Genomic DNA, 18,027 nt, shown 5'->3' with positions numbered 1-18,027 from the left:
ACTGTAAATGTTTGAAGCTCCTGTTTTTACAGCTAGATGTGGTTCCTAACGTAGCAGGGCCGGGATTAAAAATATGTTTTAAAGCCGAGTGCCTCCTCCTGACGCATGAGTTTAAATCGCAAGAATTCGTTTTACGACCGGTTGCCCTTCTTGACGCGAGATTTTAAATCACAAGAATCCGTTTTACAACAAGTTGCCCTTCTAGGATTTTAAAAAGCAGTATCTAGCCTCATACATCATACACTTTCGTTTTCGACCGGTTGCCCTTCGTGACGCGAGATTTTAGATCACAAGAATCTCTCTTACAACTGGATACCCTCCTAGGATTTTAAATAGCAGTATCTAACCTCTTACATCATACAGTATTGTTTTCGAACGGTTGCCCTTCCTGACGTCAAAGAACTCGAATTAAGGATCTGTTTTACAACTTCTAACATGAGAATCGGGGTTATACAGCTAGATGCTCTTCTTAGATTTTAAATCGCTGTATCACGAACTATTGTTTTACAGCCGGATGCCCTTCCTGACGCAAAACTAAGATTTTTAAAACGCAAGAATTCGTTTTAAGACTGGTTGCCCTTCCTGACGCAAAACTTTCAGTATCTAGCCTCTTACATCATACACTATTGTTTTCGACCGGTTGCCCTTCCTGACGTCAAAGAACTCGGATTAAGAATCTGTTTTACAACTTCTAACACGAGAATCGGGGATTTACAGCTAGATGCTCTTCTTAGATTTTAAATCACTGTATTATGAACTATTGTTTTACAGCCGGATGCCCTACCTGACGTAAAACTAAGATTTTAAATCGCAAGAATTTGTTTTAAGACTAGTTGCCCTTCCTGATACAAAACTAGCAGTATCTAGCCTCTTACATCATACACTATTGTTTTCGACCGGTTGCCCTTCCTGACGCGAGATTTTAAATTACAAGAATCCGTTTTACAACAGGATGCCCTTCTAGGATTTTAAAAAGGAGTATCTAGCCTCTTACATAATACGCTATTGTTTTCGACCGGTTGCCCTTCCTGACGTCAAAGAACTTGGATTAAGAATCTCTTTTACAACTAGATGCTCTTCTTAACACGAGAATGGGGGTTTTACAGCTAGATGCACTTCTTAGATTTTAAATCGCTGTATCGTGAACTATTGTTTTACAGCCGGATGCCCTTCCTGACGCAAAACTAAGATTTTAAAAGGCAAGAATTTGTTTCAAGACTAGTTGCCCTTCCTGACGCAAAACTGGCAGTATCTAGCCTCTTACATAATACACTATTGTTTTCGACCGGTTGCCCTACCTAACGTCAAAGAACTCGGATTAAGAATCTGTTTTACAACTTCTAACACGAGAATCGGGGATTTACAGCTAGGTGCTCTTCTTAGATTTTAAATCGCTGTATCACGAACTATGCTTTCACAGCCGGATGCCCTTCCTGAAGCAAAACTAAGATTTTAAATCGCAAGAATTTGTTTTAAGACTAGTTGCCCTTCCTGACGCAAAACTGGCAGTACCTAGTCTCTTACATCATACACTATTGTTTTCGACCGGTTGCCCTTCCTAACGTCAATGAACTCGGATTAAGAATCTGTTTTACAACTTCTAACACGAGAATCAGGGATTTAGAGCTAGATGCTCTTCTTAGATTTTAAATCGCTGTATCACGAACAATTGTTTTACAACCGGATGCCCTTCCTGAGGCAAAACTAAGATTTTTAAATCGCAAGAATTTGTTTTAAGACTAGTTGCCCTTCCTGACGCAAAACTGGCAGTATCTAACCTCTTACATCATACACTATTGTTTTCGACCGGTTGCCCTTCCTGACGCGAGATTTTAAATCACAAGAATCCGTTTTACAACAGGATGCCCTTCTAGGGTTTTAAAAAGCAGTATCTTAGATTTTAAATCGCTGTATCATGAACTATTGTTTTACAGCCGGATGCCCTTCCTGACGTAAAACTAAGATTTTAAATCGCAAGAATTTGTTTTAAGACTAGTTGCCCTTCCTGACGCAAAACTAGCAGTATCTAGCCTCTTACATCATACACTATTGTTTTCGACCGGTTGCCCTTCCTGACGTCAAAGAACTGGGATTAAGAATGTTTTACAACAAGTTGCTCTTTCTAACATGAGAATCGGGGATTTACAGCTAGATGCTCGCCGGATGCCCTTCCTGACGGCATAAGTTGCCAGGATTTGAATCGCGGTATCCATCATTGTGTCTGACTTGCGTGTATGCAAGCTCACGCATATTTTTTTTTTTTTGCTGAGATATCATGCTACTTCCATTCGCCAGCTAGAGCGGAAACTCGCAGTACTGCGTCTATTTCGTCTTACAACTTGGAGGAGACAACATGTGTACATATAATTTATGATCTTTCATCACCCTATTTTTTTTAAAAAAAAACATGCAAGTATGTAGTATCTCGCAACATTCTTATCCGTGTGTGTATCAGTGTTCTAGTCGTGTTGCAATTACTAAGCGAGTGACCCGAGCGAGTTGGCTACGCAGTGTGCTTTCTTGATTTTCGTATGACATATATCAGTGTATTTGCAACTACTAAGCGTCTTAGCAGTGTGATGAACGAGTTAGCTACGCGGTATAGATTTTTTTATTTTCATACTAAGCAAATCATTTGAAGTGTTGCCGAGTTAGCTATGCGATATGTGCACAGTGTGTGTTTTACACTAGGTAAATCATTGAAGTTGTACTTTTGCTCTGAACACATCAAACAATGTTCTTACAGTGTTCGATTCTAGTCTTGCTATGCTTCAATCTAATTTTCTTAGAACAAAGGTATCCCCTAACATGTATCGAGTGCAGTGTTCAATTCTAGTCTTGTTATGTTTCAATCTGATCTTCTTAGAACAAAGGTATCCCCTAACATGTTGTACAGTGTTCGGTTCTACTTGTTTAGTGATCTGAACACATCAATCAATGTTCTGATCACATGTTAAGGTTAACGACATCGAGTGCTGTGTTCAATTCTAGTCTTGTTATGTTTCAATCTGATCTTCTTAGAACAAAGGTATCCCCTAACATGTTGTGCAGTGTTCGGTTCTACTTGTTTAGTGATCTGAACACATCAATCAATGTTCTGATCACATGTTAAGGTTAACGACATCGAGTGCAGTGTTCGATTCTAGTCTTGTTATGTTTCAATCTAATTTTCTTAGAACAAAGGTATCCCCTAACATGTTGTACAGTGTTCGGTTCTACTTGTTTAGTGATCTGAACACATCAATCAATATTCTATTCACATGTTAAGGTTAACGACATCGAGTGCAGTGTTCAATTCTAGTCTTGTTATGTTTCAATCTGATCTTCTTAGAACAAAGGTATCCCCTAACATGTTGTACAGCGTTCGATTCTACTTATGTAGTGTTCTGAACACACCAAAGAATGTTTTAATCACATGTTGAAGTTAACGACATCGAGTACAGTGTTCGATTCTAGTCTTGATCACTTATTTTGTGTTCTGAACACATCAATCAATGTTCTGATCACATGTTGTACCGAGTACTGGCTGTCTCATAAGGAGCTATGTATAACCGCCATCTTGCGTCCGCCATCTTGCGCAAGCATCCTTAGGGTGTCTCTAGCCATCTTGTGCAAGGATCCTTAAGCCGCCTCATAAGAGCAACCACCATCTTGCGCAAGCATCCCTAGGTTGTCTCATAAGGAGCCTTGTATAACCGCCATCTTGCGCAAGCATCCCAAGGGCGTCTCATAAGAAACTATGTATAGCGAACATCTCGCATACGCACCTTTAAGGAGTCATGTATAGCCACCATCTTGTGCAATTAGCGTCGAGAGATGGCTGCTGTAGAATTTTTCTTTTTAAATTATCCGCCACCATTTTTCAACTAAAGAGTGTAGCACTGAGGTTTGCGATGTAAGATGGCGGATGACAGCTGACAAAAAGCGCGTGAGTTTGTTTACTAAACAAGAGCACGTGGAATTTGCCGCCACCACAGTTCAAAGGTATCTAGCTAAAGATGGCAGCACGGTGCTCTCTTGATTAAAGATGGCGGATGACAGCTAACAGAACTTTTCACATTACTCGCTACTACAGAGAGCAGCACGGTGCTCTGTGGATTAAAGATGGCGGATTACAGTTGACGAAATTACCCGCAGCACAGTGCTCTATTGATTAAAGATGGCGGACGACAGCTGTCAAAAAAGCACGTGGCTTTGTTTACTAAACAAGAGCACGTGGAATTTTCCGCCACCACATTTCAAAGGTATCTAGCTAAAGAGTACAGCACTGAGGTTTGTGATGCAAGATGGCGGATGACAGCTGTCAAAAAGCACGTGGAATTTATCACCGGCACAAAGAGGGCAGCACGGTGCTCTCTGGCGGTTGACAGCTGTCAGAAAAGCACATGGGTTTGTAAAGCGTGTAGAATTTACCACCACCACATAGAGGGCAGCACGGCACTCTCTGGATTAAAGATGGCGGATGATAGCTGACAAAAAAAACCGCATAGGTTTGTTTCCAAACATGAGCATAAAGAATTTTTCAAATTGCCACCACTACATTTCAAAGGTATCTAGCCTAAGAGTGCAGCACTGAGGTTTGCGATGCAAGATGGCGGATGACAGCTGTGATATACCACATTTCGAAGGTAAGTAGCTAAAGAGGGCAGCACGGTGCTCTCTGGATTAAAGATGGCGGATGACAGCTGCACGTGGCTTTGTTTCCAAACAAGAGCACGTGGAATTTGCCGCCACTACATTTCAAACTAAAGAGTGCAGCACTGAGGTTTGCGATGCAAGATGGCGGATGACAGCTGTGACGTACCTCATTTCAAAGGTAAGTAGCTAAAGAGGGCAGCACTGTGCTCTCTAGATTAAAGATGGCGGATGACAGCTGCACGTGGCTTTGTTTCCAAACAAGAGCATAAAGAATTTGCCGCCACTACATTTCAGCTAAAGAGGGCAGCACTGTGCTCTCTGGATTAAAGATGGCGGATGTCAGCTGCACGTGGCTTTGTTTATCTCACGCTAGTGAGGTTAAGTTGGTAGCACTAAGGTTTAGGCCCGCCAAGATGGCAGCACTGCCGATGACAGGTGACGAATTTTACATCTACTACGATAAAGAGGGCAGCACAGTGCTCTGTAGTTTAAAGATGGCGGATGACAGCTGTCAAAAAAGCACGTGGTTGTCAAAAAGCACGTGGCTTTGTTTACCACGCGCTAGTTAGGTTAAGTTGGTACTACTGAGGTTTAGGCCCGTCAAGATGGCAGTACTGAGGTTAGCGATGCGTTGTTGTCTGTCAAAAAGCACGTGACTGTCAAAAAACACGTGGCTTTGTTTACCTCGCGGTAGTTAGGTTAAGTTGGCACTACTGGGGTTTAAGCCCGTCGAGATGGCAGCAGTGAGGTTAGCGATGCGTTGTTGTCGATGACAGCTGTCAAAAAGCACGTGGCTTTGTTTACAAATTCAAATCTCCCGCCAAAATTCAAATTTCTTGCCAAAATTGAAATTTCCCGCCAGAATTCAAATTTCCCCCGGAAGGAGGCGGCCGAACTCTCCCATTATACTACTAAAAGAACAATCTGATTAAATAAATGTCGGAAAATGATAATGAGATGTAATAAGAATTCCAGTAAGTGAGATGTTGTTGGATGAATTTGGAGTTCAGTGATAAGGTAGTTATTTTTCATGGTAATTAACGATTACGGAAGTAAATTAATGTGATACTTAGTCCGACGAATTGCAATAGATAAAGATATTAGTGAAAGGATTGGAGTAATTAATTGAGTGATTTAAATAAATTTTACATTTTAATCAAACTATAATATGTTTCTAGTTGACCTGATGTTATGAGTGACGTATGCATGTACAGCAAATTGTAGCCAGTTTCTTTATTTGTGCAATGTACCATTACATTGCCATGATTATTTCGAAACGAAATGTTAAAGTCGTCATTTTTGCCGTCAACAACGATAAAGTAACATAAATCATGCGGTACAAAATACGAATTAGTGTATACAGACAAATTGAATCAAAGAGGCCGTCAATATGAAGTAAAAAAATACAGACATACGGAATCCAAGTGGCCGTGACTTAGAGAAATGCACCAATTTCAAAATGTTAAAACCAACAGTAGGAAGAATTGAACATTGCACTGAGCAACGACACGATGATTTTCAACAGGATACATACGCAAAGAAAATAGATTATTTTAATTGGAGATTTCTAAAATTATCGAGAAAATAATTTGGAATAGAAAGTAATAATGTTATACTTCTCGTATACGTGTAAAATCCTGCGCGGAATATCGAGAGAAGAATAAAGAAAATAGTTGAGCAAATATTGGGACTGAATTAAAGATTGATAAGAATTCATTAGAGAAAACGTTGTTGAAAAGCGCTAACTTAAAGTATTTAATTATAAAACAAGACGTTATTTAACCTACCCTTTATATCATTCAAACTAAAGTAGCAAAACTTATGACGCCTTAATCTATCTTTAGGAACATACAGATAAAACAAGAAGGCTTTACAAATAAGAAGATTATGGCTAAATTAACAATGTGTTTGAATATGTTTCTTAATCATGACTAAGAGAACGTCGTAATGGCCTGCTAGGCTGGAAATGGGATTGATGACTGGCAGAAAACCAACCGACTTTTCCCGTGGACTCGAGACCAATGACCGCAACTCGGAGATGGTACAGCTGTGATCCGGAGATGGCCGTCCCGTAGAAGAACGAAAGAACGACTATCTCAGTCCAGAAACACAGGCAGAATAAGTTGTTTCACAAATTCTGTGAAGAGATAGTTATATTTATTTTATTTAGTAGCAAATTGTTGATTGTGTTATTAATAGAATTAGGTCGATATATCTTCGAGAAGTGTTTTCAATGTGTAGTTTCAACGCGAGTGCATTGATAGTGACATATAAATGAAGGTTTTAGGTAGTCTTCTTAAACATATAAACACGCCCATCTGTAGGAAAGGTTATATTCGTCAATGAAGTGTTATATTACCAGTCTTCAGTTTATTTTCAAAGAGTTATGCTGTAAATAATGTGATCCGGTGTATTTGAAATGTGAAATTGATGCATATTGAATTGTAGGTTATCGAGATCGTAAACAACGTGATCTTCTTGCCAAATATAGGCTAGATATGTTAATGCTTTGCATATTGACAGGAATGGTAGTTGATGATCCATAAAACGTTAATTTTATTGAAATGTGGAGTTTTATGTGTTGAGCGTTACATTGGATGGATTAAATGATGTTCATGTTTGCGGTGAAGTAGAGATGTGACGAAAATATAAGGTAAGAAATGTGAATGTTAATAATAATATTTAGTCGTGGATATTGAGAACTTCCTAAATCACTGACTAACTTTTTAAACATTATTTAAAACTGCATTTAACTTGAAACTTATGAAATATCTGCATTTAAAATGGAAAATCTGAAAATTAATATTCATTAAATAAAATACACACTCGTCGGACCTTGTATTCACACTTACTTGTTACCTGCTTACTTACACATACGTTATTTGAAGGGCACCAGCTATCACTCAGTGCAGCAATAATAGAATGAGACTCTTGACTATCTCTAGGGTGTGGGGTAATAAGCTTACTTTTGATAACATACCATATAAGTTCTGGGAAAAGGAGATTGGCGTTCGGTTTCCCCATTAATTTTGAGGTTAAGATATTTTACTATTATTGAAATAAAACTATGAATTCGTTTGATAGAACAAATTATATTCTTTAAATAATATATAAAAAATAGCGAGTCTTGTTGCGATAAAACAAATGAGAATGTGAAATTATGACATTGCAACTGAAAGAAACTAGGCATGAATTTGAATTCTTCTTGACCGGACATTAAACAATTTATACGAAATATTTCCCTCGCTGATTCACTTGACTGTACGTTCAACACTTTGAGTGTAATTAAGACGTATTCCTTTGATCTGGTGTTTACTGTAGATGTGTCACGCCTAACTTGGTGATACATCCTTGTGACTGCTTCTTCTCCATATCATCTGACTTCTTTGTAAGTCAATGTGGTATTACCTCTTGGCAGGTCCAGGGTTGCCCTCTCTGGCTTCATGGTAAGCCCTTGCGTCCGTGTCTTCAACTGAGTGAGCGACCAACCTTTTGGTCTCACTCTCTCAATGACCAATAATTAATGGCTCACTGAGTCTTCTCCATCTCTCGTTCACACTCGTTGACTGACCGACTGAGGGCTCTTCATCTCGTAGACTTCTTCACTGTTCAGCTTTTGTTTAACTAATGACTGACGCTACAATATGCATCCACCTTTTATAGACGTTGGTTGACACAGCTACGTAATCTCCAGAAATAACAATGACATACTCCCACAACGCCTCAAACTGTTGCATGTAATGGTGAAATCCCCCGGGGCTCCCTAAGAAACTCAAAGGACCAGAGCTCAGTGCTAAGTGAGCACGATGACGTAGCCATGAAGTGGCGATGACTTGGCAGAATCGTCAGTAGTGCAAAATATAACAACGTCATATCCAACATCTGATATATAACAATTCTCACTGTACATGTATTGAGTGTTATTTTACACACACGTATATATGCATACATCTAAGTACAATCCTGCAAGCGACAAGCATTGTAAAATTGAATTGAATAAGAATTATAACAAAATAATAGTAATCTCACAGATAAAATAATAATAATACGTACATAATAATAATAATATCAATAATAATAATAACACAGACGCAATAATAATAATAATAAAATACAGATATTACCTTGTAACGGGATTTGAACCGTTACAATGTACTAGTTGAGGAATTGTGTTAAATATATCGACGTATGAGGAGAGAAATTTACGTAAGTTTATGTTTAATTTATGTAACGCAGTTATGAATCAACGCTAGTAGCGACGTAAAATATCAAATAACCTGTAAATTTGTGCTGATGGCAATTCATTAGTGGACTCATAGGTTAATAATAGAGTGCGATCATGAAAAATTATTTCAAATAATTTATAGTTAAAAATATGATAGCATTTTCAAATATTGTTTCACATATTATTTAATACTTATACTGATTTTCGCTGAAACAACAGATTAGTGATGGCAGATATGATTTTAGTGTCTTCATAATGATATCTTATCGCTATTAACGAGTTAGTAAATTTCATCTATGATATTTCTTGATTACCTGCAACCATATGATCGAATATATGAAGCAATAGACCTAATTAAAACCTATTTGCAAGCTTGTTGAGACTGAACTGGAGAAACTTTTACATATTTCTTTGCGAATATTTTGAATATATCAAATCATGAATAAACATAATATCACTGAGTTACAATATGGGATGTGATTCACAACGAACACCTAAAGGCAACACTGATAAACATCATAGATCCACTGACCCTACTATTCAACGAATGCATGAAGAGAAAAACAATACCCAGCATATGGAGAAAGGCAAAAGTAATCACGCTATACAAAGGAAAAGGCTGCAAGAACGACCCCAGCTCATACAGGGGGATAGCACTGCAGTGTAATATCTTCAAGCTCTTCTCAAAGATCATACTACATCGCATACGACCAAGAATAGCAAGAGAGATACACTACCAAGCCACTACGGGTTCATGGAAGGCAAATCGACCTTACAGGCCATCGAAGAAATCATAGTTGAAATAGACAGCGCACTGACACAACCGCCAGCCCACTGTACGCGATTTTCATCGACTACGCAAAAGCATTTGACAGCATTGACAGAAAAATACTCATACAAAAACTTGAGAAAGGACTACCCGACTTACATCACGAACGGGAGATAATAAAGGCCATACTTAACGCAAACCAAGTGGAAATCTACGATGGAACCTCCACCACGCCCGCCTTAACGCAGACGAGAGGAGTCCTGCAAGAAGACCCAATGAGCCCTATGTTATTCAACCTGATGACATCCGACATCATAAACGTACTGGGGACTGAAAGGGTCAAACTAATTATGTACTCAGACGACATGGCGCTGATATCCGGGGATTCCAAGTATATACAGACTGCATTCAATAACCTCAGAGCATGGGCGGATAAAAACTCGCTAACCATCAACAGTGCTAAGACAAAAGTTATAATATTTAGAAGGGGAGGAAAACTGGCTACATATGACGTTTTCCACAACGGAAACGAACAACTCGAGATCGTGTCATCATTTAAATACCTGGGTATCACACTGCAGACCACAGGCTCAGCCCTCACACTGCACGGGAAGGAAAAAGCAGTGGCAGCAACCAAAGCAATGTACGAGAACCTCTCAGTGAACACTGCAATGGCACTATTCAAGCTTAAAGTGGTCCCGGCAGTTACGTATGGGATACAACTGCTATGGCACAAACTAACTGTTTCAAACATGAAAAGAATTGAAAATATAAAGGCCAGGTACTTGAAACAGATCCTACAGATCTCAAAATTTACAGAGAATCGAATGGTATACATAATGGCAGAGGAAACATTCTTTCTGGAAGACATCAAGAAAATTTTCGGGCTACCAGACACCGCCGCAGCGACTGCCATCCTTGAAGAAAGGATACAGAAAGCCCAGTAGATACCTGAAGGTTTCTACGAAACGGAAGTAATGAAGAACAGTGAATGGAAGGCTCAAACTACAAACTACGCCATGTATACACACGCTTCGGTATCCACGAATTTCACGGGGAAATATTCCTAACCAACAGATTTCACGGCCCAAACGAAGAATGTATCTGCCGTCTTTGCGGAATGACCTGTCCTAGGTACCACCTGATGAACTGCACTGAACAAACACAACGCATCAGCACGCTTGCCAAGGACTGGTAAAAAAACGAAGTGATGTACCAAAAGAAAATAATGACAAATTGTAACCTTTAACAGATATTGTGTTTTATTTCAAAAAATGAAGTTTTTCAAGGCTTTTAGTTTTGATGGGTGATTTTAATGTAGAATTTCCTCCTGTTTATGAATCTGAAATCATATTTTATGAATCAAGTAAGGATTTTACAGAACTTCAAATTAAGTAATTACTTAATCCATAATATCACTTACAGGGAAGTTTGGGAATTAAACACCAGTAAAGTAACTATAACTAACTTAAAATAAAAAGAGTCGAGAAAATAATTTATTATTTACCTTGTTTGTGAACATACGAGTATAAATTAAATTCTACAAATGGCGAGTCCAGGATTCAATTTTCATGACTTAAACTGTTGCTGCGGAAGTGTGACCTTCGGGATCGTCTGACGTGTTGCAACTCCGGATTTTCCCTCTTCATAGACTAGCAATAGTCAGCTAACATAACAGCATTTCACCTGACCTGGTAACGTTTTTCTATCTCTTTCATGTCCTGGTGGAACCGCTCCCCATGTTCTTCACTAAAATCTCCTAAGTTTTCAGAGAAAAGTCCAGGTGAGTATGAAGGAAATGTAGCTTGATACTCGTATTACAACCTAAATTTTTCATAGCCATCAACATATCTTCTACGATTTTCTTGAAATCCGGGTGCTTCCTGTTCCACAAAAAACTGTTCATCACATGCTTGAAACCTATCCAAGCCAATCTTTCCTCAAAGGTCATCAACGCCTCAAATTGTTCATCTGTCGTAAGGCTCCATATCTGTGGTCCCACAAAGATTCCTTCTTTTAGTTTCGCATCAGACAGGAGGAGTATTTCTGGCAGATGTACGTAAAACAGTCACCATCTTTATTCAATCCCTTTACGAACTGTTTCATGATCCCTAGTTTAATATGGAGAGGGGGCAGAATGTTTTTTTCTTGTTTCACCAAACATGATCTTATTATACAGTATTCTTGCCTCCTGGAACCATTGTTGTTCTAGATGGCCATTCCTTTCTAATCCAGTGTGCATCACGTCTACGGCTCTCCCACAGGCAGAGGAAACATGGATATTTTGTGTAACCCGACTGTTGTCCAAGAAGCATTCCTATAACTTTTAGATCAACACATATAATCCATTCGTGCTCTGAATACTTAATTAGAATAATGCAGGATCGCCTGAAGCTGGGAAGAGAGCATTCGTTTATTACAATTCGTTAAATTTGATACGTGACTTACATTTCCCTCTCACAATTATTGACTATTACCGAATATAATTTGTTTTGTCCTAGACGTTAACAATATTATACAGTCTAGGACAACATGTATCTTCCCCTACCTTAGCTTACTTAATTAAACAATTGTTATATTACTACATTAAAATGAGAAGTTAAAATCAGAGTGGAAAATTTAAAAGGAATTACGGCATTACGGCACACTGGCACCTTGGCGCAAGGCCATCCATGTGGAGGAGAGTATCCTCCTTTATCTCTCCTGACTAACACAGCAAGTCATAATATTCCACTTCTACCTCTCCTGACACGATCCACTACCACTTGTTGTACAGTCATCATATTACGTCTCTGCTGAACTTGTGTCTTACATTGTCTTCATGTTTCTACTTAATGCATTATTCTGTTTACATGTTACCTCCCATTACTCATTATACTATGTATAATTCAAGTCTACATGTCTATCATCACACCCATCAAAATCACATTTACTAACATTTACTAACAATGACGTTACTTTTAGTTAGTGCTAATCTCTTATTATTTCTATATGCAACATGTTTCTTAAAATACAAAAAAAAATTAGCTACCTTTCCTGGGGTGATCCATTCTTTATTTAACAATTTAGCTATTGTATAAAATTCCTCCTCTCTTTCTACTTTTAATTTATATTCATCACCAAGGTATTTAGTTCTCTGTGTGTTTGTTCCCTTACGTGTTCTCAATAAATGAGCTTCTTCCATTATTTCGCCACAAAATAAACAATGATTTTCATTATGGTTCTCTCTCAGTCCCTTGTTTTTATATAACCCCATAAGCCACCACACCACACTTCTTAGTTCCCGATTTGGGATTCTTTTTTTCTTATTGAGATGTTTTGGATAATTCCGCAAAATTCTGCTAGTGTTCTTTTGGTTTCACATTCAGCCCTAATCATCTGTTTCTCTATGTGACTCACTCTAATCGTTAATTTTTTAATGAATCTGTTCTCTTTGCTGTTTATCTCTTTATCCCAATATTCTCCCATTCCTATTTTACCTAGCATACTTTTCACTTTCGATAGCCAATAATCATCATCTAAGTGTCTCATCTGGTTTTGGTATGCTAGGTTCAATATTTCCCTCCCCTGTCCCCTTCTTAGTCTTAACCAATATTTTACTACTTTCCTGCTTGGATGCTGATATCTTCACATATACTTCTAGCTCTACTATTTGCAGTGCATTCTGGTAGACCCATTATTATTTTACAGAATTTAATACTTTATTACATCTAGTTCTTTTTTGTCTACTTCGATACCCCACATTTCTACACCATACAGTGATCTTGATATCACAAGAGCATTAAAACATTTGTGTGTAGCTTATATTCTGTATTTGGCATCTTCTTTTCTAAAGACCTTATACTTGATAGGGCGGCCAATCCTCTTATTTTGGCATGACGTATCTGTTCCTTCCACATCCCATTCTATGTTATTATGATTCCTAGATTTTCTAATTTATTTACAACTTCTAATTCAACACCATCTAACCATCAGCGCTTTTCGTTTCTCTTTAATTTATTTCCTCTTTCACACACCATTACTTTCGTTTTCTTGATATTTATTTTCAAATTCCATGTACTACAGTATTCTGCTGTTTTAAGACTATTTTGGATACCGGCTGTCGTTAGTGAGAGCAGCAAGATTTCGTCTGCGAGACTAGGCCAGGAATCTCTTTGTTGTTTAATCAAGGGCTTGTCCTATCCTCCTTCCCTTGCCATTCCATTACATCATTAATAAAAAGCAAAAACAGAATTGGTGATAGTTTACATCCCTGCTTAAGTCCAATGTTCGAGTGTATCTTGCCTACCATTAGATCTTCCTTAACTTTAATTGAGCGTATCACTCCTGCTTATAATTCTTCTATGGCTTTTATCACTTTACTTGACATCTCTATTCCAGCCAGCTTCGCAACGACCGCCCGTCTGCTAACCGAATCAAAAGGTTTTTGTAGGTCTATTGCTGCAATATATAATCTACCTCCTTTCCTCCTTATGTACTTGCCTATTAATGTTTCAATTATAAATATTCTGTCTGTAGTTCTCATTCTTTTCCTGAATCCTGATTGGTGCACTGAGAGGCTCATTTCATAATTCTTTTAGCTAAAATACCGGTGTAGATCTTACTGAGTGAATCCAACAAGGTAATACCCCTATAGTTGTTCGTGTTCCATCTTTCCCCCTCCTTTTTCTTTTATATATCGGGCAAATAATTCCTTCCTGCCAACATCTGGGGAATTTTCTGCCATCAAAGATTTTGTTAAATATTTTAATTATTATTTCTAGCATCTGGCTGTTATTTCCTATATCTTTCCAAAATTCATACGTAATTCCATTGGCAGCACCTGCCTTCCCACCCTTCCCCTTTTTCAATATATCTGGTACCTCAACTGTTGTTATTATATCGTCTAGTGCAGGCAGAGTAAACTCCACATGTCTCAGTATACGAATTTCATTTTTGTTCCTTTCCCATGTGTCTTTACCCCCTAATAACCCCTTAAAATACGTTAACCACTCCTCATTGGATATGCTTACTTGATCACAGCTATCATAATTTTTACACATTGTGCTAATTTTTTCCATACTTTCTTAGTTTCATTTTCTTTACAGTACTTAAGTAATAATTTTGCCTCTTTGTCCTGCCAGTTCCTTTTTCTATCGCTTATTAAATCTTTGTATTCCTTCTTCTTTTTACAAAAATCTGCTCCTAAATCCTGAGATCCCTCATTTATGTACATTCTCAAGGCCTTGATCACTTGATTTTTCTTTTCTTTACACTCCTCAGTATACCACACATTCCGTTTATATTGCCTTCTCTTATTCACAACCATTTTTTTACCAGCTACTTCTATTGATCTTTCAAGCATTCTTATTGCTTCATCCATGCTATTTTCCTCTATCATATACTCCATACCTATCTTCAAAATGTCAAAGGTTTTACCCCTATAGTAGTACATAAATTCTTCTCTCTTTTCCTCTCTCCATCTGTGTCTTACTCATTTTCTGTGTTGGTAGTTGAAATATTGTTTACCTTCTTGTTTATCTTCAATATTTATCTTTTCTTTCCGCCATTTTTGAATCTAGCCAATCCCAAATTTCTGTAATTAATTTTCTACCAATCACAGTCTTCTTCTTCTTCTTCTTCTTCTTCTTCTTCTTCGATTTTGAGTGTAACTTTTAAACTGACAAATAAACGTGAGAGGGTGTGATTAGTTTTATCCAGAATGGTCTCAAACCTTCCCTGAGGGTTTATAAACTGCGGCTTTTCAAGTCTCTTGGCCAATTGATCGTCAGCTTACTAAGTGTGTGTGTCAAGCAGGAGGTGGGAGCCGCCTCTTTCATCAGGCAGCAGTACAACGACAAGGTAATGGCCACATAACATCCTTACTTCTTGCTAGCTCCGCAGTTTAATCTGAGGGAAAGGTCCGAGTCCTTAACTATGTAACCTAGTTTTCCTAAAATTGTAACTTTCTGCTGGCTAACGTAATAACTTCATAAATTCTTTATCTGAAAATCGGGGATAGAGAGTGATGTACCCTCTCGAGCTCCCCTTCATCTTGGTTTGAGGTGACTACGTTTGTAACTGGCTTTCTTCCTTTCCGTAATGCATTGATTTATCATTATAGGAGTCACCTCCGTAGTTTGGGAATAGCCCCTGTTACATCGGCCTAGTGTCCTTATATCTAGGAGTGCAAGCATTCACCTCTTTTCATTTTGTGTTCGGGCCATTTATTTAACTGTCACTTCTTTTTACACGAAGGCCCTATAAGTTGGGTACGAGATACCCCCTGTTTCAATTTGTAAGTGGACCATGGAAGGACAAAAGCTGTAAGATATCTTTAGTGTTGCCTTGAGTAGGCTTGAGAACTGAGGGCATGTTAGCTCTTTTTCAATTGTTGTAAAAGTGCCTCTGGGAGGCCTGATATTGTAATTGCTCCATGTATTAGGGTATTTCTGCCCTTGAGTAAAATTGTGCTCTTTTATAAATTTGGGCTGAGTGCTCTAGAATTGTAAAGTGAGGGGCTTGAAGTCCAGATTTTTAAACAGTCACTAAATTTTAGATTTTCCCGACTTGTCTAACATTTGTCAGGATACCTGACGTTCCATTGTTATAAACATTTGTTAAGTTTGTTGTTTTTCGAAAATATAACCTTCAGTTTAAGTTTTAAATTCTTTTCTTGACATTGTAGTTAGACCCATTCATCCCAGCACCTTCTTTCACCTCTTCTGCTCCACGGGTACCTCCGTAACAGTTACTACTCCCTCAATGTTCTTACAATAAACAAGAGGACCCTCTTCAGTGAAATACTCACGAAATTCTTCTTCTCTTGTTCGGTACCAGGAAAATGTTGTACCTGGAGCTAGCAGTCTTTTCTCCTTTAAACGAGAACCCAGCATTTGTGACAATTCCTTTGAGAGTCCCAGATCTCTCACCAAGTCGTTTAGTTCACATTGAGTAAACAACTCTGGTTGTAGCTCTTCTGTGGTTATCAAGATTTCATCGCTGTCACTAGAACCAGACGATGATGATGATGACGATGATGATTGCAGGGTTGCTGGTGGGTTACACACAGGAATGCCAGGTCCATGTGGTACATGTCTGATTGCTGATTTCAGGTTTGGATATGCAATGCTTTTAATACTTTTCTTGTTATGGTCTTCAACTTTTACCATACAAAAATAACAATCATCAGTGTGCTTTGTTTGGGTTCTATCCACACCATCGGAATTCCAACAGGTAACGACTTCCGCTTCCCCTGAGTCCCGTAACACACGTATGACACACGCTGTCGCCTAACTTGACACCGAAATATGCCAGGTAATGAGGTTATGTTCTCTCTTCTCCATTTCAAAGTCAGTGAGCCGCAAATGAAACCAAAGGAGTTGGGATTGTTTACACACTGTCGTCTTGAGGAACTCGCCATTTGTACACTGATTTGCACTTGTAATATATATTAAATAGCTATTTAGAGCACGTTTCCAAACGGAACTAAACCAATTGCAGTGTTCCTCTGTAAACATAGACATCAGACTATCGATTCTACCACAATTGATAGTTTTCGATTACTCTAATGTACATATTTTATCCATCGGTGCACATTGTTAAGCGTGAATTTAAAAAAAAGGAAAATTACGTAATTACATAAAAACTGATACCATATTTGTAAACAGCTCTAAAAGTGATCTAAATACAACCATTGTCATGTAAAGCCCGAGAATGATGTTATCCAGTGTATTTTTAAAAAATAATATATTATGATAGGTAGCCATTGAAAGCTACAGACGTGAAACATTTCTTATCATGCGTGTGTTTAATGATTTCTTTCTAAAAAATAGATGAAATAAATTTTCCAGAAAGAAAAATTAGCAATCTTAGATCCTCGAATTTTTAAACCCGATATGTAAAAATTTGTTAATATGACAGAACTTTATATGTTGATAGAACTTGGCAACATGTTAGGATTTAATATTTAATGAGAATCTGATAACTCTTAAGTTTTATTTCCAAATAATTTCATTTTTTTTCCTAATATATCATTTCTTTAGTTACAAGTTAGTCAATTGGAATATTTGTTTTATTTATGTCAACTTAAAGAATTATACAATTTTAACTTTTTTATATGAGACTGAGGATATGTAGAATATAATTCATGTCAGGTCAGGAGATCTTCCATTAAATAATTACTATCCACAAGAAAATGTTAGGGAGGGAAATATTTTTATCTGTCAAGATGAGATCTTGGATGACGAAAATAAATTATTCTTAATTTTAAATCGAAAGTTATGATAAAGGTAATAACTTCAAGACAATTTTTGCAATGAAAACTTCAAAAAGAAACCAGTCAAAGAAAACAAAGAAAGTAGTACACCCCAACGACTAATAACTAATCTAAAAATTAAATAAAACATTATAACTT

This window comes from Anabrus simplex, chromosome 1 (genome assembly GCF_040414725.1).
Source record: "Anabrus simplex isolate iqAnaSimp1 chromosome 1, ASM4041472v1, whole genome shotgun sequence".
Classification (NCBI taxonomy): domain Eukaryota; kingdom Metazoa; phylum Arthropoda; class Insecta; order Orthoptera; family Tettigoniidae; genus Anabrus; species Anabrus simplex.
Note: the sequence above shows the minus strand (reverse complement) of the source record.